The 25,012-nt window shown below is 44.1% G+C and overlaps 1 pseudogene; it reads left to right on the top strand.

Moving 5' to 3' along the window:
• LOC142194094 (myosin-7B-like) overlaps positions 1–11,713 on the top strand; it is a 62,458-nt pseudogene extending 50,745 nt beyond the window's left edge.
• Positions 11,714–25,012: the final 13,299 nt, after the last annotated feature.

The raw sequence follows: 25,012 nt of genomic DNA, 5'->3' as shown, positions 1-25,012 counted from the left end.
GGACACTGCTGGGCAGTGGCGTAACTAGGAATGGCGGGGCCCCATGGCGAATATTTGACATGCCCCCCCCCCTTCCTGACCGACGACCCCCCGCCGCATTCCTGCACACAGTATTATGCCCCATAGTGGCCCCTACACACAGTATTATACCCCATAGTGGCCCCTGCACACAGTATTATACCCCATAGTGACCCCTGCACACAGTATTATGTCTCTTAGTGGCCCCTGCACACAGTATTATGTCCCATAGTAGCCCCTGCACACAGTATTATGTCCCATAGTGGCCCCTGCACACAGTATTATGTCCCATAGTGGCCCCTGCACACAGTATTATACCCCATAGTGGCCCCTGCACACAGTATTATGTCCCATAGTGGCCCCTGCACACAGTATTATGTCCCATAGTGGCCCCTGCACACAGTATTATGTCCCATAGTGGCCCCTGCACACAGTATTATGTCCCATAGTGGCCCCTGCACACAGTATTATGTCCCATAGTGGCCCCTGCACACAGTATTATGTCCCATAGTGGCCCCTGCACACAGTATTATGTCCCATAGTGGCCCCTGCACACAGTATTATGTCCCATAGTGGCCCCTGCACACAGTATTATGTCCCATAGTGGCCCCTGCACACAGTATTATGTCCCATAGTGGCCCCTGCACACAGTATTATGTCCCATAGTGGCCCCTGCACACAGTATTATACCCCATAGTGGCCCCTGCACACAGTATTATGCCCCATAATGACCACCCATGAACAATTATTATACTCTGGTGTCTTTTCAGACCCCAGAGTATAATAATTGGAGACCAAGGGTGATACAAACATAAAAACCACTGTAACTTACCTATCACCCACTCCGCTGCGGTCTTCGGTGGTGTCGGCCACCTTTAATGAAGTACGGACGTCACATGACCCGGGCCTAGTTGTGTGACGTTTATTATGTTCGCTTACCTTTCCGGGGCCTCCGATCATTATACTTGGGGTTCTGAAAATGGTATAATAGTAGTATTAAAAATAAATAGTATAATAATAGTGCTTGGGGGCCCCGCGGTGTCACTTACCGATCCCGGCCCCTGCCGGTAACAGCCTATTAAAAAAAGAAAAAAAAAAGGCAGGGGTAGCGGCTGTCGCCAGGCTCCTAATGTCCTATAATACTGTGGCGGGGGGGAGGCACTGCTGAGCATAGATGCAACCCATGCAAATACAAGAAGTATATACAAACTCTTTGCAGATGTTGTCAATGGCAGGATTTGAACCCAGGACTTCAACGCTGCAAGGCTACAGTGTTTACAACTGAGCCACCATGTTGCTCCTCTTATCTAATATAGTGGTATTGTCTTTGGTGCAGCAGGACCAATGCATGAGGCCATGTCAGGTGCAGAACAAGGGCACAATGCATGGGAGCTGAGTACAAGGGGGCATTAGGAACAATGCATGGGAGCTGAGACTAAGGCAGCATTAGGCACAATGCATGGGAGCTGAGTACGAGGGGGCATCAGGCACAATGCATGGAAGCTGAGTCTAAGGCGGCATTAGGCACAATGCATGAGAGCTGAGTCTAAGGCGGCATTAGGCACAATGCATAAGAGCTGAGTATAAGGGGGAATTAGGCGCAATGCATAGAAGCTGAGTACAAGGGGGCAATAGGCACAATGCATGGGAGCTGAGTACAAGGGTCATTAGGCACAATGCATGGGAGCTGAGTACAAGGGGGCATTAGGCACAATGCATGGGAGCTGAGTACAAGGGGGCATTAGGCACAATGCATGGGAGCTGAGTACAAGGGGGCATTAGGAACAATGCATGGGAGCTGAGTACAAGGGGGCATTAGGCAAAATGCATGAGAGCTGAGTACAAGGGGGCATTAGGCACAATGCATGGGAGCTGCGTACAAGGGGGCATTAGGCACAATGCATGGGAGCTGAGTACAAGGGGGCATTAGGCACAATGCATGGGAGCTGAGTACAAGGGGGCATTAGGCACAATGCATGGGAGCTGAGTACAAGGGGGCATTAGGCACAATGCATGAGGGCACAGTGTAGCTAGACAAGGTGTAGCATTGGAGGGGCGTGTAACTTTGCCCTGTGATCTCTATCTGTCCCTCCGGATTGAAGACAATCATTTTTAGGTAACATATTGTGATGCCACTTCCATGTAACACATTTCAATGACAATTTCCAGATGTTTAAAGAGGACCTTTCATCAGATTGGGCACAGGCTGTTCTATATACTGCTGGAAAGCCAACAGTGCGCTGAATTCAGCGTACTATCGGCTTTCCCGATCTGTGCCCCGGGTAAAGCGCTATCGGTCCTGGTACCGTAGCGCTTAACAGTCAGAAGGGCGTTTCTGACACTTAGCCAGGGATGCCCTTCTGCCCTGCAGCGCCTATCGCGCTGAACAGTGTAAGCGGGTGAGTGAGCAGAGGGAGGGGGCGTTCCTCTCCGCTCAAATAGCACAGCGCGATAGGCGCTGCTAGGCAGAAGGGCCTCCCTGGCTAAGTGTCAGAAACGCCCTTCTGACTGTAAAGCGCTACGGTACCGGGACCGATAGCTCTTTACCCAGGGAACAGATCGGGAAAGCCGATAGTGCGCTGAATTCAGCGTACTGTCAGCTTTCCAGCAGTATATAGAACTGCCTGTGCCCAATCTGATGAAAGGTCCTCTTTAAGAGTGGTTAGTGCAGTTTACAAATCTTTCTGAAAAGCTTTTTATTTTTATTAACACTGCATCAATCTTAAATCTAAATAATATCTCTTGTGAATTCATAAGATTTTTTAAGGACCAAAAAAATAAACTTACTTTTTGTGGTGTCTACTAGAGTTTTTTTCCATTTCTCCTTAGATGAACCGAGTGTTGAAAAAGAAAGAAGAATCAATTATACCAGCCCACGATATAATACGTTATCGCTGTGAGCTGAGAAACGGTATTAACTCATCCTCATACAGATTGGCTGAACAGAAATGACACTTTCTTGTGTTTCTGAACGCCAACATTAATTAGAAATGATAATGGGATGAGGGGGCCTGGACAAAAGACAAAATAAACACGCACCGGCCACTTTATTAGGTACACCATGCTAGTAACGGGTTGGACCCCCTTTTGCCTTCAGAACTGCCTCAATTCTTCGTGGCATAGATTCAACAAGGTGCTGGAAGCATTCCTCAGAGATTTTGGTCCATATTGACATGATGGCATCACACAGTTGCCGCAGATTTGTTGGCTGCACATCCATGATGCGACTCTCCCGTTCCACCACATCCCAAAGATGCTCTATTGGATTGAGATCTGGTGACTGTGGAGGCCATTGGAGTACAGTGAACTCATTGTCATGTTCAAGAAACCAGTCTGAGATGATTCCAGCTTTATGACATGGCGCATTATCCTGCTGAAAGTAGCCATCAGATGTTGGGTACATTGTGGTCATAAAGGGATGGACATGATCAGCAACAATACTCAGGTAGGCTTTGGCGTTGCAACGATGCTCAATTGGTACCAAGGGGCCCAAAGAGTGCCAAGAAAATATTCCCCACACCATGACACCACCACCACCAGCCTGAACCGTTGATACAAGGCAGGATGGATCCATGCTTTCATGTTGTTGACGCCAAATTCTGACCCTACCATCCGAATGTCGCAGCAGAAATCGAGACTCATCAGACCAGGCAACCTTTTTCCAATCTTCAATTGTCCAATTTCAATGAGCTTGTGCAAATTGTAGCCTCAGTTTCCTGTTCTTAGCTGAAAGGAGTGGCACCCGGTGTGGTCTTCTGCTGCTGTAGCCCATCTGCCTCAAAGTTCGACGTACTGTGCGTTCAGAGATGCTCTTCTGGCTACCTTGGTTGTAACGGGTGGCTATTTGAGTCACTGTTGCCTTTCTATCAGCTCGAACCAGTCTGGCTATTCTCGTCTGACCTCTGGCATCAACAACGCATTTCCGCCCACAGAACTGCCGCTCACTGGATGTTTTTTCTTTTTCGGACCATTCTCTGTAAACCCTAGAGATGGTTGTGCGTGAAAATCCCAGTAGATCAGCAGTTTCTGAAATACTCAGACCAGCCCTTCTGGCACCAACAACCATGCCACGTTCAAAGGCACTCAAATCACCTTTCTTCCCCATACTGATGCTCGGTTTGAACTGCAGGAGATTGTCTTGACCATGTCTACATGCCTAAATGCACTGAGTTGCCGCCATGTGATTGGCTGATTAAGTGTTAACGAGCAGTTGGACAGGTGTACCTAATAAAGTGGCCGGTGAGTGTATGTTTCTATGAAGGCATGCCATTTCATTGTAATATTACAAAGACTCAGTAGTAGTCAGGTTTTACAGAAACAATCACACATTTTGTGCTGTTTCTGTAACTGCCATAGAAGTGAATTAGTTATGATAACAGTGTATAACAGTGACGTATGCCGTTTACTTAAAGGAGTTGTCCAGGCAAAAATTGACAACCTTTTTAATTTTTAAATCAGCTGGGGGTCACGTAAGCGCTGAAGCTGACCAGCGGCTTCAGCGGAGCTCCGGAAGAGACCTGTTCAGCAGAAGGACTGGACTGCATCGGGAGGACACCTGTGCTTCGGGGACAGGTGAGTGAGAAATTTTTTTATATATATTTTTCACTGCCTCAGTTGATATAAAACTTAAAGGCTAGCGTTCACAAATTGATTGTTCAGATCTTTCAGATTCCTCTACCCTGTAAGCCGGCTCTCTTCCTGCTCCATCTCTCGGACCTCCCTCTGCGGTCTTATCGCAGATCTGCCCCGTGACACATAATTAACGCTGCTAGGACTTGTATTCTGGCTCTCTGGAAATCGTCTCGCCCGTCTTCTATCTATCACTGGGTCCGTAAGGTGGATGAAATTCAGTGTATGGGGAGGGGGGGGGGGGCAACACGGTGGCTCAGTGGTTATCGCTGCAGCCTTGCAGCGCTGGAGTCCTGGCTTCAACTCCCACCAGGAACAACAGCTACAAGGAGTTTGTATGTTCTCCCCTTGTTTGCATAAATTTCCTCCCATTCTACAAAACGTACGTTATGATCCCTGTATGGGGCTCACAATCTACATTTCAAAAAAAAAAACCCCGAATCCAGTGTATGGAGGACCTTACGGGGTCCCTGAGGGACGCACGTGATGCTTTTATGGAGGTTTGGACGCCATGGATCCTCTTCCAGGGTACTCGACCCTACTGAGACCTGGTGGGTGGAGGCCGTGCTGACGACCTTGCTCCCATGTTTGGAGCCGTGGCCACTTATTGACCCCTGTACACCTCCTCCCTCCCCCCCGGTTTTTTATTTTTTTTTATTTCTTTGTTTGGCTGAACGTGGTTTTTATTTGCAATGCGTATACTGATTTGCCCTTTAAGGGTGCATTCACACTGAGTATATGCTCGCTGATTCTGAACGTGTAAACTCGTTCGGAATCAGCAGCGTTAAAATAGATCCCATTGCTTTCTATGGAAGCCGGCATACATTCGCTCCCCATAGAAATGAATAGGCTGCTTTTTTCCCTATTGCTTTCAATGTAATACGCGCGTAAACAGGAGCATGCCTTGAGCATGTCTCGAGCCATGGACGCTGGCTCGAGCCAGTGAGCCATAGATGCTGCCTCAAGCCATGGACGCTGTGGCTGAATCAGCGCGGAATCCGCTTCTTTTGTACGCCACTAGTTAGCAGAAAAAAAAAGTGAGCAGCTCCCATTGAAGTCAATATGAGCCATTTTTGCTGGCAGATTTTGAGGCGGATTCTGCATCAAAATCCACTGACAAAAAACTCCATGTGAACATACCCTAAGTCACGCATGCAGTCTCTTTACAAAATAAAAGAAACATGATTCTGTTATGTTATTTACCTCACTTCCCGCCAAGAGCAGCTGCTAGCGCCCTCCTCTCACCTCCTGTTCTTTCCAGCTGCAGTCAAAGAAGAGTTTTTAGACTCCACCTCCAGTCCTTGCTCTTCCCATTCTGTGTCTGTAGCACACCAAGAGCGAGGAGAGATCAAGTAATTCTGCACTTGACTCACTTTATTAACAGACAGAACAGTCCAGGGTGGGCCCTACTGGGTGAGTGGTCCCTCCTGCTTCTCCCACTTTAGCTAGCCTATGGTCTAGGGCAGGGGTGCCCAATACGTTGATCGAGATCTACTGGCCGATCACAAAGGACGTATGGGTCCATCGCGGCCGCCAGGGATCGCCGGTGTCTGCTTGTTCACAGTGCAGGCTGAGAGTCGACTCTCAGCCCGGAGATAGGTAAGTAAGAGTGTTTTTTTATGTTTGTATCCCCCAGAGTCTCCGATTATTATACAATTAATAATTGTTCATGGGTGCTCATTATGGGGTATAATACTGCGTTCAGGGGCCACTATGGGGCATAATATTGTGTGCAGGGGCCACTATGGGGCATAATAGAGAGCGCAGGGGGGGTCAGTTGGTCGAGGTCTTCGGTGTCGGTGAGGAAGGGAGGGGGCCCAGTATCAATAGTTTGCCATTCCTAGTTATGTCACTGGACAGTATCCAACAGATTGCTCTGTCCCTTTCGCTGACACAGTAAACTAACATCAGTCAAACCATCTAATAAGTGTTCCAGCAGATATCACAGACAAAAGAATGAGGCATATTAAATCTCAACATGCCCAATCGTTTGTTCTTAGGTAAGATAAGAAGCAGCCAGAGGAGTCTAGTAATGGCTCATTCCCCTCTCACTATTGAGAACACATGTATGGTGGTGAGGTCAGGAGGAATAGCTGTTGCTCAAACAAGTATTTGGCTATTGAAGTTGCATGGCTAGCTTCAGCATTTGAATACAGATTGTGGGGATAACGTCTATCCTTAGGGAGAGACCACCTTCTCAGGTGTGTGGAGACTTATACAGCCATAGTTGCTCCACTGCAAGGGAACATGGGAAGAATATGCAAATCTGTCTCCCAAGATGTAAACAGGGAGAAAGTGCCTCTGTTATGCTGCCCTCTATAGCAAGCACCCTGAACAACATGGGAAGTCGGGCATGTTGTTCAGGGTGCTTGCTATAGAGGGAAGCATAACAGAGGCACTGTCTCCCTGTTTACATCTTGGGAGACAGATTTGCATATTCTTCCCACATTTGAATACAAGCATGAATTCTGCAACACAGGATTCATTCCTTGATGAACTTAAACTTCGCACCAAGCCTGTCTAAATGTATTCCATTATCCATATTCCTTACATAAATGTTTATGATTTATTTTACAGTACCAAATCTTAAAAGTGCTATTTTTTTGTTGCGAGGCTGATAACAGGCAAATCTTACTCTTAATACAGTATATTGGATTATAAATATGTATTCCTCCAAGGTTATGTCGAAGAATTCTGAGTAAGGGAGCCTTCACACGGACTTTATGCTCGTTCATTCTGAACGTAAACTCGTAAAAGGCGTAAAAAACAGATCCCATTGACTTAAATGGGTGCCTGCATACGCGGGCTACCCATTGAAATCAATGGGAGGCTTTTTTACCTATTGCTTTCAATGTGATACGCGCGTATCACATTGAAAGCAATAGGTAAAAAAGCCTCCCATTGATTTCAATGAGTAGCATGCGTATTCCAGCACCCATTGAAGTCAATGGGATCTGTTTTTTAATATAGAAAACAAATTATGTGGTAGTTAGCTAGAAAGGATGGATGGATAGATAGATAGGTAGATAGATAGATAGATAGATAGATAGATAGATAGATAGATAGATAGATAGATAGATAGATAGAATTACGTTTTAAGGCCTTAAAAAATGTAACTCTTTGAAAAATATAAATTTTTGGAGTCCCCATATTCTGACACCTGTAATTTTTTATATTTCTATATATGGGCTGAATGAGGCATTGTTTTTTGCAGGGCTAGAAGTACTTTTTATTTATACTGTTATGGGGAATGTCTGATGTTTTGATCACCTCTTATTCTAATGTTTATAAGAGGTGAAATTGCAAAAAATGGCAGTTCAACTCTTTAGATTTTTCTTCAAACTATGGCATTTACTACATGGAAAAATATTTTTTTTTATAGTTTTATAAGGCATTTTCAGACTCAGGGCTACCTAATGTTTATGTGATTTACATTGTCTGTGTATTTACATATGTGTTCAAAGAAAAGAGGGGGGTCCCGAATCCCAGGAAATCCCTAGGGGTCCTGAACCCCAGGAGGTTCGATCTCCAGTACAATACACTACAATGCTATTGCATTGCACAGTAATATAAAATAGATAGTCTGCCTAGGGCTTGTGAGCCTTCAATAGGCCTCCAGCTGTCTAGGAAAGAGATGGCTGCACCCAGGTCTTGTCATGGGGGCAATAATTCTAGCCAAAAGGGCAATGAATCTATAGGGCTAATGCCCATGATCAGTGCAGGCACTGAGCAAGAGAGATTGATAACAGGCAAATTTTACTCTTGAAATATATTGGATGATAAATATGTATTCATCCAAGGTTAGATCGAAGAATTCTAAGCAACAATGAAATAAAATGCGACTCAAGGATATAAAATACCACATTGTTAATAGATAAAACAAATTATGTGATAGCTAACTAGAAAGACGGAGGGATGGATGGATGGATGGATGGATGGATAGACAGACCGACCGACAGACAGACAGACAGACAGATAGATAGATAGATAGACAGATAGATAGATAGATTAGATTATCATAAGATCATCTTTGCTACACTAATATGACTAAAAGCAAGCAATTTAAAATATATTTAATCATCATCCCCAATCCCTTACGTGTTGTGCATAATTTAGTACATACTTCCTGCTAGCAATACCTTCTTTAATACATTTGGGCTCATTCACACGGAGTAAACACCAGCTTATTCTGAATGTAAAACATGTTCAGAATCAGCGGCGTATAAAGCAGTTCCATTCATTTCTATGGGAGCCGGCATACGAGCGCTCCCCATAGAAATGAATGGGCTGCTTTTTTCACTACGAGCACTCCCATTGAAGTGAAGGGAAAGTGCCCGCGTGTACGGCTAGCTCTGCTCATGCCGAGCCGTACACGCGGGCACTTTGCCCGCTCGTATCCTGGCTCCCATAGAAATCAATGGAACTGCTTTATACGCCGCTGATTCTGTGTTTTACGTTCAGAATAAGCTGGCGTTTACTCCGTGTGAATGAGCCCTTACTTTGTAAATGTTCGAAATTTAGCTAGAAATTAAAATGTGTCGACCTATACTTCTCTCACCGCTCCATTCACCAAGAACCCTGTGATTAGCTAATAGCCAAAATGTTAGTGCTGTACACTGTAGTTGGGTGTAACAACATTATACATATCAGGTATGAGCTGTCCTGCTCCACCTCATTATAGGTTAAACACACTTGTCTGATTTCTCTTTATCAGTTTGCCTTGTTACTATTTGTAATGGTTTGGTGTGAATATAACCTAATATGGATATGGAGTGTCTTTTCTAAAATAAAATTTGATCTGTCACACTAGTGTGTATACACATACATATATATATATATATGTAATGGATGTACATTTTATAAAAATAGTGATTGTTCATAAACAGTTCCCCATTATAAATAATAGCACCTGCTTATTAATAGTTATCACCTTATAAACAGTAGTCTGTCCTTAATAGTTGCTGCTTAATACTTATTAATACTATTCCCTTAGAGCAGGTTCACATCTGCGCACATTCTCCGCGTTGTCGGCAGAAGACGGAAACCCGGCAGTCAGTGTCTGCCCGTGAGTGCCCATGAGCGTCTTCTGTTCTCCGTGGCGAAACCGTCGACTTTGTGTCTGCTTAAAAAAAACGGTTTCACCGCGGAGAGGCAGAAGATGGTCACGGGCGGACACTTTGCAAACCCATTCAAATAAATGGGTTTGAAAACTGACTGCTGGTTTCCGTCTCCTGTCCAGTTTCTCGGGCAGAAGACGGAAACTTGAAAGCAGAGACCGGGCGCAGGTGTGAACCCGCCCTCATAAGTATTTCCATCTTATAAATAATAGCTCCCACATCCATATAAATAATAGTTCCCTTTATATATGATAGCCCGTGGTTAAAATAACTGCCCAATTAAAAATAACAGTCTTCTCTTATAAATAGCCCCCCTTACAAATAATAGTTGCCTGGTCTTATAAATAATATCTTGCCCTTACAATTAATAGCCCCAGTTATAAATAATAGATCATGGTTATAAATAACCATCCCCTCATTATAAATAGTAGTCTCCCTTATAAAAAACAAAACAAAACATAGCCCCTTATAATTAATATCCCTTTATAATAAGTAATAAGTAATAGTTTCTCCTTATAAATTACAGTCACTCATAAAAAATAATAGCGCCGCCTTATAAATAGAATTCCTTATTATTAAGAGTTCCACCTTATAAAAAGTCCCCCTTAATAACACCTTCCCACTCCAGCCATTTTTTTGGTTTTCGCCTTTTAATCCCAGCCTTCTAAAAGACTTCGTACAAGTCGTACAAAATTTTTGTGGGACAAATTGTATTTCATAATGAAACCATTAAATATTCCACACATTTTGATATTGGGAAGTTGGCAAAAAATTCTGAATTGGTTAAATTTAGAGGAAAAACTGCATTTGTGCAGCTTTCTTAGGGCAAGTTCAAACGGGGTTTTTTGGACCAGATTTTGATCTGGGAATCCACCTCAGAATCCGATCCAAAAAAACGGCTACCACGGCTAGCTGCGACTGTCATGGCATTCCGCTCCAGATTAGGCCCAAATGAATGGGCTTATTTGGGAGGGAGCATCGCGCTGCGGACACCTGCGGCTGATTCAGCCGTGGAATCCGTGGCAAGAGCAGGGCAGGGCAGCTCACTTCTTTTTTCTGCAAGCGGAAAGAAACTGCTCACGGAAAAAGGAAGTGAACAGCTCCCATTGAAGTCAATGGGAAGCGTTTTTTTGAGCCGGATTCTCAGGCAGATTCCGCTTCAAAATCCGGTCCAAAAAACCCCATGTGAACTCACCCTTATTTTGTTTTTAAGGAATTTTGTGCAGCCAAAATGGTATATTACATGCCTGCCTTTCCCTATACCAGATCAAAAAAATAAATAAATACTAACCATACACACATAAGTTATTCCTGTCTTCTAAAATGTATGAGTACAAACTCATAAAAATATTTTTATGATATGATAAACACCATAGCACTGTTTCCTCTACCATGAAAATTGGAGATCCAGGGCATGGTAGTGACTTCTCCCGCTGTATCCCCTATAGCTACACCCTCATAACATCAGCTATTATGGTACCCAATAATAAAGAGATCTGCTGTGTGTCACAGTGCCCCCCAAATACTGTACTGTACTAAGAGACAATATATAGTGCCCAAACAGCGGATCACCTCTCCTGAGATATATATATATATATATATATATATATATATATATATATAGTTAGAAGGTGACAGGCAGGGTTCTAGAATCACGTTATGTATCCTCCAGGTTCTTCAGATAAGTCTGGTGATAGTATGGTTCAGTGCTGCTGGGGAGTAGGCCTTAGCAAGTGAGAGCTTTTTTTAGGGATTTTTGGGTACCATCGCAGGTTTATACCAATTTTGAAACCATTGCAGCTCTTTTTACAGATTTCAGGGAAGTAAAGGGAAATAAATTTGACGTGGACTATTGGAGTAAAGAGCGGATATTCCACCAGTTAAAATCGGTCCTTTGTAAACAGACAGTTTTGGTTACACCTGAATTTACTAAAGAGTTTATGGTCTGATGTGGGGTTAAGTGCAGAATTGTCACAGGTGGTTGGGGGTGAAGAACATCCAGTCACCTAATTGAGCAAGAAGCTTACAGTCCCTCATACTCCTTCCCGAGAAAAACTGGGTGACAGGCAGGGTGCTGGAATCAAGTTATATATCCCCAGGTTCCTTCACTCTGGGCAGGTCCTGGGAGAGTGTGGAGCACCTGGGTCTGTGCAGGAGTACTATAGTCTGGTGAGAACTGTGGAACTGTGTGTTATTTTATTGTATTCGTGTGGCAAGCCACATGTATAGTTAGGTCTGGTTTTGTATTAGCTAGAGCTGAGACAAGAAAGTTTTGATTGGTGTTTTGCCTTAAGTTAAAGGGGTTGTCCGGGATAAAATGATCTTTCTAATCTAAGCACCTGGCACTCCAGCTCTATTGCGCAGGTGTGGGCACCAGACAGACATCAAGAAGAGGAGGTGCCAACTGCCCAGAATAAGTGAAGTCCTGTGCCTAGAAGATCCTGCCTGGAAGACAGGTAAATATGGTGGGGTGGGATGATTGAGTTAGTTAAGAAGGGCTAGTACTGGGCAAGCTATCTAAGGAAACAGGGAGGGGGTGCGAGTGAAAAAGGGAGGGAGAGAATGAGAGAGAGAGAGGGAGGGAAGTGGTGTGAGTCAGCTTTGAGTGAAGCGCAAGACATTATGGTAGATGTAGGAAAACAGAACAGGAAGCTACCCATATAAAGAAATGCAGAAGATGAAAGGAACTCCCACAGAAACCCAGAAATCACTCAAAACACTGCTAAAGGTATTTGGTTGCACTTATTAAACTATTAGCAGTAACAGACCTTTTTTGCTCAGAAATCATTTGAATGGGAGCCGCACGTTTTTTTTCCCCTGCTAGTGTTTGTTTCCGCTAGCGGGAATAAGAAGCGAGATGTCCCTTCTTCCCACGGATTCCACGGTTGAGACAGCCGCAGCGTCCACGGCACGAGACTCCTTCCTGATTAGGCCCATTCATTCGGGCCTAATCATGAGCGGAATGCCGCGACTGAATGCTGGTGCAAGGCATCGGCATCCCGTCGTGGCTAGCCGTACAGAATTCACGCGACGGAATTTGGTTTTTGCTGTGTTAACATACCCTAAGCGTTCAACTGGTGTTATTCATTAAATGGAGTCTACCACTTCCACAAGTGTATTCAGCTGTCACCACTGTTACAGAGTACAATACAGTGAGAAACAATATATCCTTGTTATGAATGTAACTTTTGTAAAATTGGAGAGAAATAACTTTAGGCCCGGGGCCCCCTGTAGAATAAATATATCTGATGCGGACAGAAACCGCCTTGTTTTTGTAAATTGGAGCATGTCAATTATTCCTACGGAAACAATGGTAAAAACAACAACAGGTACATGCTGGGGTTACTAACTATTCTTATTAATGTCAGGCATTTGGGGTTATTAATTTAGTTTTAGTAACTCCATATGTCTCACATTAATAGCAATTAACTCCATCATGTCCCTCACATTAATCCCTGTGTGGCTCACATAAGGGTTACTGATATGTGAGACATATGGAGGTACTAATAAACGACCTATTAAGATATTTACTTAATTATTGCTTCCATATGTCTCACATATCAGTATCCCATATGTAAAGCACATGGGTTAATGTGAGGGACACAATGGGGTTAACTGCTATTAATATGAGGCACATGGAGTTGCTAACCTGTAATGCACATGACCACGATTTTTATCCACAACTGTGGATAAAAGTACAGACCTATACATTTCAATTGACCCATATATACAGCCATTTTTTTGTGGTTGTGTATCTGGGCCAAATTGAAGAGCTGAAAATTATGGAGCAGGTCCTATATCTGTCCTATACATACCCTATATCTGTCTGTATTTGTGGCCCTGTCAATTCATTTTGATGAGGTTTATTTCAACCAAAGCTAAAAATGGCTACAGAAGGAATGGGAAATATATAGGAAGCTTCTTATATGTCTACCTTCTGCTCAATGTACTCCTAACTTAAGCTCAGAAAAACGCAGCAAAATATGCAACAAAAAAGCTGTGTTTCCACAATGTGGGGGCCTCAGCCTTAGGCTAAAGACCCACATTGCAGAAACAGCTTTTTTCGTTGCAGATTTTGCTGTGTTTTTCGAGCCGGAGCCAGGAGTGGATTGATCAGAAGGGAGACATATAACAAGCTTCCTATATATTTACCATTTCTTTTGTAGCCATTCTTGGCTTTGACGGAAAAAAAAAACGCAGCTAAATCTGCAACAAAAAAAGCTGCATTTTTGCAATGTGGTGCCTCAGCCTTAGTGTGATTCTATTGGGTGGTGACACTGTAACCAGATGCAATTATAGCCAAATCCAGTTCCTGGGCACCAGTGACCAGTCACATTCGTGTAAGTATGACACCCATTAATTCCTGGCTGGGGTTTTGCTGTTACTGCACCGCCAAGAATTAAATGTCAGTTAAAAAAAAAAAAAAATCCGGCCTCCTCCACCCCTTAATAGCCGGCCAACTCGCACCTTTTCCTCTCACCCATGACAGTTCTGTCATGGACAAGAGGAAATCCTAATACCGGCAAGATTTTTTCTTTAATGACTGTATAGAGAGTATAACTCTGTATACAGTATTAAAATTACCATAGGCATGTGATCATCTGACTTCTTCCAACTCATGACAGCATCATAAGGCGCTATCATAAATTTGAGGAAATCCACTTACCGGTGTAGTACACATGCCCATGATTAGACAGGTCCTACTACTGCTCCTACTTACCACCGTCAGCTGTGCAGGTCTTCTACTAGCTGGGTCCATTAGCGATGTCCAGTGGTGTCTTCCTTAGCTGTGTCCTCTTCCTTGAAGATGATTCTCTTCAATCCAGTGCCAGTCTTCGGTATTTTTGAAGAAGATTCCTGTCTTCGGTCTGTCTGTCCGTCTTCTGCCAGGAGCTCAGGGGAAATTTGCTCTGGTGACACTAGAGCCGGTGTCTTGCAGAGGATTCATCAGGTGATGAATGAGAATCCTCTGAATTTGGCTTGATCTTTTGCTGGTATTCGTCTTTTCTTAGCCTCTGCTTTCTCCATTTTGGCCAAGTTGAAGCTTTTGGCGTCGCCACGAGCTACTGTTGGCTCTGGGATGTATGGTGGGGGCATCCGGAGCGCTTCCACAGAGGCCCAATGAATATCCTGAAAGAACTGATGGCTACGGATGTTGCCATTCACTCCTAAGCGCCTTGCAGGATCTTTCAGGAGGAGCTGAAAATGAGAAATAATATTATGAATATCTACAAATATCTTGCACACAAAAAAAATACAATCTCATTTATTAATACAATGATGGTATGATGACCAGTGTGATGATATTTGTGCATAATACAATGGTGGCATACTGACCTGTGTAATGATGTCTTCAGCGCCGGAGGGCATTGAGGTGTACTGTGTGGGATTGTACGTACACTCACTGGTAAGCATCATATTTAGGATGATGCCAAATGAATACCAGTCCACTCCGGCGCCATATTTCTCCTCTGCGAGCATCTCAGGAGCGATGAAGCCTTCAGTTCCAGCAAGTTCGGTGGCTGTGCAGTCTTCAAACATGTTCTCCAATGCGAGACCGAAATCCGTGATCTTTATGTGGCCCGACTCAGCCACCAAGATGTTCTCGGGCTTGAGGTCTCTGTGGATGACGCCTTTGTGATGTAGAAATTGGATTCCACAGACGAGCTCGGCAGCATAGAATCTTGCACTGGGGATGTCAAGCTGCCCCTTCAGCTGCAGGAGTTGATCGAAGTCTCCGCAGCGCATATACTCCAGGCCTAGTAGAATAAGCATCTTCGTCTGAAATGCAAAGGCCGGATGGATGAGGAAGGGGCTCCCAGCTGCCAGCCGTAGGACTCTATGTTCAACCCACAAATCCTCCTCGTTGCTAGAAGACAGGAGGGATCTTTTGCTGATGATCTTCACAGCATACATGTGTTGGTTCGAAGCATCCTCAGCCAGAACGACTTTTCCAAAACTTCCTTGCCCGAGTATACGATGGAATATCAATCTGTCTCTGATGTTACCGGAGATTGCACTTCTAGAGCAGGTTGGCCGGACGCCGCTGTCCTCTGTTAGAGGGGAAAATAATAGGAAAAATAAGAAGACAATTAAAACATGGTAACAGAAATTCTCTATTTATATCTCTGTTAATATTAGTGGAACCATCTTATTCTGATTTCAAAACCTGGGGATTATACAGAGAAGCGCTCTGCTAAATAGACAATACTAATCTATTAATGCAGATGGGCCCATGGGGATTTGAACCTCCGGTCTTTTAACCTACAACTCCATATAACCAGACAAATGTCATTTTTAACTGTATCTGTGTCCTCAAAACCTGGATGTAAGGACATTATTGTACTATAAGGGAGTATTAGCTTGCTCAAAGGTATGGCACTATTTTACTCTCCATGCGCATTATCCTACCTCCATGTACTACACCACTGTCCTCCCTCCATGTACCACACCACTGCCCCCCCCCTCCGTGTACCACATCGCTATCCTCCCTCTGTGTACCACACCACTTTCTTCCTTCCATGTACCACACCATAGTCCTCCCTCCATGAACCAAATCGCTGTCCTCCCTCCATGTACCACACCACTGTCTTCCCTCCTTGTACCACACTACTCACTTTTCTCTTTCTACTATATCCCTGTCTTCCTTCCATGTACCACACCGCTGTCCTCCCAACATTTATGACACCACAGTCCTCTTTCCATGTATTACACCACTGTCTTCCCTCTCTGTACCACACCATGGTACTCCTTCCATATACTACACCACTGTCCTCTTTCCATGTACCACAACGCTGTCCTCCCTCCTTGTACCACAACACCATTTTTAGCTTGGAAAATTCACTTCATCACTGAAAAAAGCACTGTATACCTGAAGCCACCACTAGGGGGAGCTCAGTCCATAGGATTTAATACAGCTGTCATAGAGCTCTATAGAAAGTGTAAAATTTCTGTGCCGTGAGCTCCCTCTCCTGGTGGCTACTGGAAAACAATTTCATTCTGTTGGGAAGCTGGAGAAGGTGGCCTGTGCCATGTGTCAAACTGTTTTTAGAACAAGCGGGTTAAATCCATTGAGAATAACAGTGAAGGCAGACACATTCCCTACTACAGTCATTTCAAAAGGAGTGCTGGTGATAGCTAAGTGCTATATTTCCGGAATTCCTATTGAAATGAATGGAGTGTGGGTGAGTCTGCATGTAATGCTATATGCTCGATGGGAGTGAAACATCCCCCATTCTCAGCATTGAAAGGGCAGGGGGGTTCTGACTGCAGTGATCAACAGTTTATGCTCTCTCCTATGGAAAGCAGATATACCTATACACACAGCTATATACATATACACACTTATACATAGAGACACATATACAAATGCACACATACATATACATACACACACACACACATATACACACATATATACACAGACACATATACACACAGGCAAATCTTCATGTGACTCTTCTCATTCAGTAAGCAGTATTGTTACCTATTATCAAACAATTGTGGGTTTTATTCACATACATAACATTACTGTGTGTAAGTGATATTTTAAATAAAGTTAATAAAAAAAAACCCTGACAACTGTTACTAGATGATATTGTCATTTTGTCAATAAAGTTTACTATTAGAAATAAAAAAAGCAAAGCATCCATAGAGGAGACATGGAGGAGATTGTGGAGCTGTTAGGCCACAGACATGGTGAGGTGTTGTAGTGATATATTGTGGATGTTCTGCCCCTCAAATTACTATTCACCTGTCACATACCTGGACAGCACTAACTGGATACCAGAGGTCACATGATGTGTCTGGTGGGTCATGACTGAGACTATGACTGATCATAGGGGACTTGTAAGTGAACATGAAGTTAACAAGAGGGCTGTTTAAACTATAGTTGCCAATCCACCCAGGAAATGGGCATGGTCAGACACAAGGGGGCATAGTTGGTGGGCATTCCTGGGTGTGTAAAGGTGTTGTCAGTTGGTTTGTGATTGGGCCAGGGGGAGGGGCTAAAGTCTCCCAGAATTTTGTTGGCAACATAAAGGGGTTTCTAGGCCTATGATATTGAGCTCACCTCCTCTTCTCAGAAAGTGACATCATATCTATGCTGCAGCTCAGTCCCATTCAAATGAGTAGGGCTCAGCAGTAGCATGGTTATGTGACCAACAGATATGATACCACTGCCTAAGAAGAGGAAGTGGAGATCAGTATCCTAGTCCTGGACAACCCCTTTTAGACACTTATTTGTCTTAATAAGTTATATGGCTGAGGTAACATGCACAGGGTCGGACTGGGATGTCTAGTGCCCACCAGTGGAATTGTTTCTAGGGGCCCACCGCCAGGACCCTGCAGATCAGCGGTACCGAGACAGGGCGGTTAAAGGTGATAACATGTTGGGAGCCATGCTACTCACGCACTATACCATGCGCACTACATATACCTACTGCTACAGCCTGTATGGCAAGTGAACAGCATGGCTCCTAGAAATGTTACCATTACTAGTAGCTAAAGTGTCCTGGAAGAGCTGATCTGCAGAGGTCCTGGCTGTTGTATCATCACAGATGTAATATTGATGGCCTATCCTAAGGACAGACAATCAATATTAGAAAGATGGATAAATCCTTTAAAGTGGTTGTCCAGGAATTGGAGCAACTCATGTGGTGGGCGTGAGGTGTAAAATAAAAAACAAATAAATAAAAAAAGAATACTCACCTGTCCCCGGTGCTCCGTTGTCTGCCGGTAGTGTCCATTCAGTCTCGTACTGGCACTACTTTCTGGGAGTCCTGCACCTCATGTGATCGCTGAGACCAATTAGGTACAGGATTTCTAGAAAAGAAGCCATGAGACCAAACAGACACTACCGGCGGACAACGGGGTGCTGGGGACAGGTGAGAAGGCTTTTTTTTTTTTTTTTTTTTTTTTTTACACCTCCCCGGCAGCTACCACAGTGATCACTCCAGTTTATAGACAACCTGTTTTAAGGGGTTGTCTGGGCCAAATATTTTATGGCCACTTCACTGGTCCCCCATAATGTATGGGGTACAGAGATGGGGCCATTATATTGTGTGGGAGCAGTGATGGGGTAACATCCTGTGCAGAAGGGGGATGTTAAACTGTGTGGGGCATATTAAAGGGGTTGTGCAGGGTTAAACTTTTTTATGGCCTATACTCAGGATAGGCCATAAATACCTGAAACCTCATATTGCAGAAACACAAGGTCTTTGGCTACTACAGAAAAAAAAAAAAAAAGTGTTTTACGGAACCAGCAAAGTGAATGAAATTTAATCAAATTTACCTCATCTGCACACTGCAGGAAAAAAAGATGTGGAACAGCCACAAACTCTAAAATGTGCGCGCTTCTAAAAACATGGCCGGTTACTTTCAGCTGCGCAAATGGGTGAACGTGCAGGGAAAATGCATCAAAAGCTCAATAAAAAAATGCTGTGGAAAAAATACATTGAGATTCGCCGCTTTTTTTTTTCCACAGCTATTTTTTTTAGCTGTGTCTCGCTGTTGGGCCTCATCCTTATTATCTCAATATACTGAGCATCCTACTAATATTATAAATGTGAAAGTTTGTGTGTTTGGATGTTTGTGAGTTTGGATGTTTGTTCCTCAATCACGCTAAAACGCCTGGACGGATTTGCACATAGTTTTCCCTTGGGATTGAAACATAGGCTACTTTTGGTGCCACTAAACCAGGAGACTCACAAAAGCAGGACTCCTAGCCCCAGCTATAGACTCACACACACTGACTTGCATTTCCTGCCACAAACTGCCTGCACACTCCTTACTGTCACCTCAGGAGTAGCCCTCACTCTACTCACTCACATTTACATATAGCTTTCCACTACACAAGGAGGCCAGTTGCTCCTGCCTGCAATTAAAATGAACTGGGATTGCAGGCATTAACACTTGACCCCCCTCTCCCTCAAACACCCCTTCCCCTTGCCTTCAACGTTGCAGACCGGCTCCTGCCTGCTGACCTCACAGGAGCCGACCTGTTCCGCTGCCAGCCGGGAGCATACTGAATGCTCCCACACCTGTGTTTACAATCCTACTGTGTTTACAATCTGCACTGTCCAGCTGGGCTATGGACAGCCGCGATAGTAAGGCACACAAACTCTCATAGACGGCAATACACTTGGATTGCCATCTATGGAGGCTTGCAATCAAATGATTGCAGGTTCACACCCCTCAGTGGAACGAAGAAAAAAGTTAAAAAAAAAGAAAACAATCAAAAAATCCTCCAACAACACATATAAAACTCCAAACTACTGTGATGCATATACATATTAGTTACCATTCCGCCCAAAAATGCCCCGTCTACTAATAAAATATTTGCCCTACTCCCTCAACGTCACACTCACACGTAACAAACCACCATTTTGGTTCACACTTTGGACTATCATTTCAATAAAAGCTCATCTAACCAATACACATTCCCCAGAATGCTATAGCTACCATTAATCTAGACCCGCCATATTGTGGTTGCATAAAAAACCCTTAGGGAGCCTTCACACGGCGTAAACGCGCGTGTATTTTGCCAAGATACATGTGTAAAAATACACATGTCAAAATAAGACTCCCATTCACTTCAATGATATTTTTACAGGCCTGTAAAATGTAATTGAAGTCAATAGGAGGCTTAATTTTACACGTGTATTTTGCACAAATACACACGCGTTCACTCCGTGTCAAGGCTCCCGTAGACTCAGTTCACACCACCGTCTGCTCTCCGTTCTTGCGGTTCCATCTTCTGTTGTCACACAGTTCGCCCCTAAGCGCGGCTGACGCTGGGTCTACACTACCGTTCAGCACTCCGTATTAGGTTTCCACCTTCTGCATGCAGAAGTCGGAAACCTGTCAGACCGGGTCCGGACATGAACGGCGGTGAGCGTTTTATGCTCTCCGCCGCAAAACCGTTTTTTTTTTTTAACAGACACAGAGTACTGCATGTCCGACTCTGTGTCTGGTTTAAAAAAAAAAGGTTTGCAGTGGAGAGCATAAAAAAGGTACAGTATGTACAGGTCTACTTTACCATAGACCAACTAAAAATAACAAAATAAAAATCCTCTGAAAATAACAACAAATTGTCTGTATTACTACATACACAATATAAAATATCACATTTGCTATCCCACTGAAATTTTTAAAGCACTTTTACAGTTTCACACGTCTGTGTCCGCCCAATTCTCAAATCACCGCAGACGAAGTCGCGGGTAAAAGCTAGTCATACTATAAGGCTGAGTTCACACGGAGTTTTCTGGTCAGGAATTTGGTTCGTTTGGGAGGCTTTTTTGGAGGCTGATTTTAGAGGTGGACTCCTGACCAAATAACTCCGTGTGAACTCAGCCTTAGGCTAAAGCCCCATGTAGCAAGATAAAGCAAAAAGTGCTGCGGGAAAAACCCCGGCGGCAACATATCAGTTTTTCCTGCAGCGCTTATTGCAGAAACTCCGCAGAGGTTTCCTCTGAGGACTTTGTTTCCTCAGTACTTTTGAGGCGGATATGGCCTCACAATCCTGACTAGAGATGAGCGAACACTGTTCGGATCAGCCGATCCGAACAGCACGCTCCCATAGAAATGAATGGAAGCACGCCGCAGCCGGCCCCTTAACCCCCCACGTGCCAGCCGCTGAAATCAATGGGAGCCGGTCAGTTCTTTTTTCTGGGAGCCGGTTCCAGCTCCCGGAAAAAGAAGCGAGGTGCTCATTCTTCAGGTCGTTTCGCCTCGCGATTCAGCCTGAAGACACACCCTTCTCCCATCTAGGCCCATTCATTGGGCCTAATCTGGAGCAGAGTGCGTGACTGGATGCAGTGCACCGGAATTCAGTCGCGGCTACCCGTTTTTTGGTCCGGAACCTGAGGCGGCCTCCGTCTCAGGTTCCGGAGCAAAAAACCCTGTTTGAACTTAGCCTTATACCTATAGGGAAACTGCAGGTGTTTCTGCAGATATAAGTGACATGCTGCGATTTCCAAAACCTCAACAGTTTTGGAAATTGCAGTGTGTCCGCTGTGTGTGTTTTTCTGCAATGTGTGGATGGGATTGCACTCACTATACACCTACATACTCAGGCCTGGTTCACATCTGCTTCCAGTAATGCATTTGGGGAGTCCGCATAGGGACCCTCCCAAACAGACTACCAAAGAACCATAGAACTACCATAGAACATGCGGACAGAAAAGTGCTTCACAATCTACTTTCCTGTCCACATGACTCGTGCGGACACCGCACGGAAAGCACACGGACCCTATTATAGTCCGCATACTTTCACTGCACACCGCTTGCTAATGCGTTTGGTAATCCGTTCGGGGTGGGTGGGGTTCTCATGCAGACTCCCCAAACAGATCACCGAGCGCAGATGTGAACCAGGTCTTATACATATACCATATATACAATACTATAGCACATATACATTAATATACATTCATATACCATATATAAGTCATATATATACTTGTGTGAATACTATATATATACAAATATATACATACACATTATTATAGCATACTGTATACACTCACACATACCTGTATACAAACATACAGAACTCACTCAGTATACAAGACACATACTTTACACAAATGTACACACATATACATATTAAACATACAGATTTTACCAAAAGAATTTACTCACATATTCCATTGCAGCAGATGGCTCCTGTCTTCCCCACACGCTGCAATGTGTGTGAGGAGGAGGGGGAGGGGGGAGAGAGGGAGGAAGTGCATGCGGGCAGCAGGGGAGACCTCATAGGAAAGCAGCTGCAGGTAAGTGAAGGAAGAGGCCATTAGCTGATGCTGAAGCTATACATGCTGTCCTCCGATATATACAGCTTTAGCATCAGTTAATTGGGGCCCCTGTGTGTGGAGGCAGATGCATTGGCCAGGTGCCCGGTTGGGGGCCCCTGGCCATCCCGATCGGGCCCCGACCAATGCATCTGCATTGGTAAAATGAAAACTTTCAGTCAGGGCTCGGGGCCCATCGGGGAATTCCCCGGTTACCCGGCGGGCCAGTCCGACCCTGAACATGCACCTTGAAGGGGATGTCCAGGCCTATGATAGTGAGCTCCACTTCATCTTTTCAGGAAATGACATCACACTCATGCTGTAGCTCAGTCCCATTCAAATGAATAGGGCTCAGCTTCAGCATTGTCATATGACGAACAGACGTAATGTCATTGCCTGAGAAGAGGAAGTGAAGATCACTATCCTAGTCCTAGACAACCCCTTTAAGATGAATGCTACCTCACCTATATAACTTATTAAGTCCAGGTATATGATATTGAGCTCCAGTTCCTCTTCTCAGGCAGTGACATCACAACCATTTGATACGTGACCCTGCAATCGCTGAGCCACATTCATTTGAATGGGACTGAGCTGCAGCTTGGCCATGTGAACAAAGGACATGATGTCAATTCCTGAGAAGAGGAAGTGGGGCTCAGTATCATATACCTGGATAACCACTTTAAATTGTAGGCAAAAAATATGGAGTCATTGAAATAAAGCATTATGTGAACAGACATCTAACATTCCTATTAAGTTGCATGTACAGACAGCTGAAATTTCAGTCATATAAACCAGTCACTATAAGTATAACCATACAGTCAGTAATATTAGTGAGTGATGCATCATGTGAACAGGCACTTAGTATCCTCCACTATATTGCATGCACTTACTGCTGGATTTCCATCAAAGTGACCAGCATGGATATACGTACAATGACATGAGTACATGACGCGTTGTGTGAACAAATACCGAGTGTCCTCTACAGTCTGCATGCACAGAAAGGGAAAACTTCAACCAAATAAAATATTTATTATAAACAGAAAAATATACATGCAATGCCTTGTGTGAACAGCTGCTTAGAATCTATACACAGGTAACGCAAAACTTCAATCAATTAAAACAGTCATAAATAGCATAAAAAGCATAAATATACATGGAGTAGCATCAATAAATAACTTGTCATGTGAACGCGCACCTAAAACCACCACAAAATTGCATCAAACTAGCAAGTAGGCCCAAAAGGCAGTTCATAATGTATCACAGATTAAAAAATGTTTTAGTCCAGGAAACCCCTATAAATGGAGTCTGTCCAGTCCTAAATGTCTCCAAACCAATATGCACGTGTCAGATGATTTGTATGGCCATAAGAAGATGATCATCTCTGCATCACTTTACTGGTTTGTGGACCATATTATAAGGCCCTTCTTGGCTCTGGTATTGTGATTTGGAAATGATAGATTTTATTTCATGGTGAATGCCCTAGTACCCCTAGTATCTAAATAACCTAACCAAGGCAGAATGCCATGTTACTGCCGCCAGCTAACTTAGCCCCCAGGGTACATGCCCCGCTAGCACTCTTCCTCCTTACCCCCTAGTCACTGTACAGCTGTAAAGGTGAAGTGTAAATCTAGAATATTCTTACTTCTGGTTGTATCAGTGCAATAGAAATGGAGAGGTGCTAACCTGATACTACGAAAATAGCCCTATAAATAAATTATATGTATGTATGTATGCATGTATGTATGTGTGTATGCACCTACCTGAGGCTCTCTGGTCTTCGGGCCGGTCTTGGGGCTTCTGGATATCTTCACCGGCCTTCTGTGCTTCAGTTGAAGAGGTCTTGATAAATCTTCTCTTCTTGGCACATTTCCGGTGGGTAGTCACATCTTCCTTCTCATCCTGAATGGTAGCAGACATCTTGGAGGAGCTGGGTGGGACGGTTCTTTTCCTCTTCTTAGATGTCTTCGTATCTTCATCCAGTAGGGTCAGGACGGTACATCGCTTCTTCTTTCCCTCCTTCCTGATGATGAAGTCCTTTTCTTCATCCTTCATGTCCTGCTCATCAGCCGATGAGGACAGGACAGCACGCCGTTTTTTGGGTGCTTTATCCATGACGCTCTGTACATCAGCCGATGAGACAGAGGTAGGTCTTCTTCTCTTCACTCTTCTCCTCCTCAAAACAATCGCCGCTTCCTCCAAATCCATGAAAAACGCTTTCGAAATAGTCAGTCGATCCTCCAACGTCGCCAGTCAAATCCAACTGTCACTGTCACCTGCCAGTCACCGTTCATGCACATACATCAGAATGGCCGCACGGCTGGCACTGGTCAGGTGATCAGTAACTGACCATTACAGCTCAGCCATTGACTTATATTATACATTATACATGAACTGATATGTTCTAATACATTGTAATGGATTTCATTTTAATTCATAGCAAAGTAAATGTGGCACAAACAT

This window comes from Leptodactylus fuscus, chromosome 2 (genome assembly GCF_031893055.1).
Source record: "Leptodactylus fuscus isolate aLepFus1 chromosome 2, aLepFus1.hap2, whole genome shotgun sequence".
NCBI classification, from domain to species: Eukaryota; Metazoa; Chordata; class Amphibia; order Anura; family Leptodactylidae; genus Leptodactylus; species Leptodactylus fuscus.
This window is presented reverse-complemented; position numbering and strand designations above follow the sequence as displayed.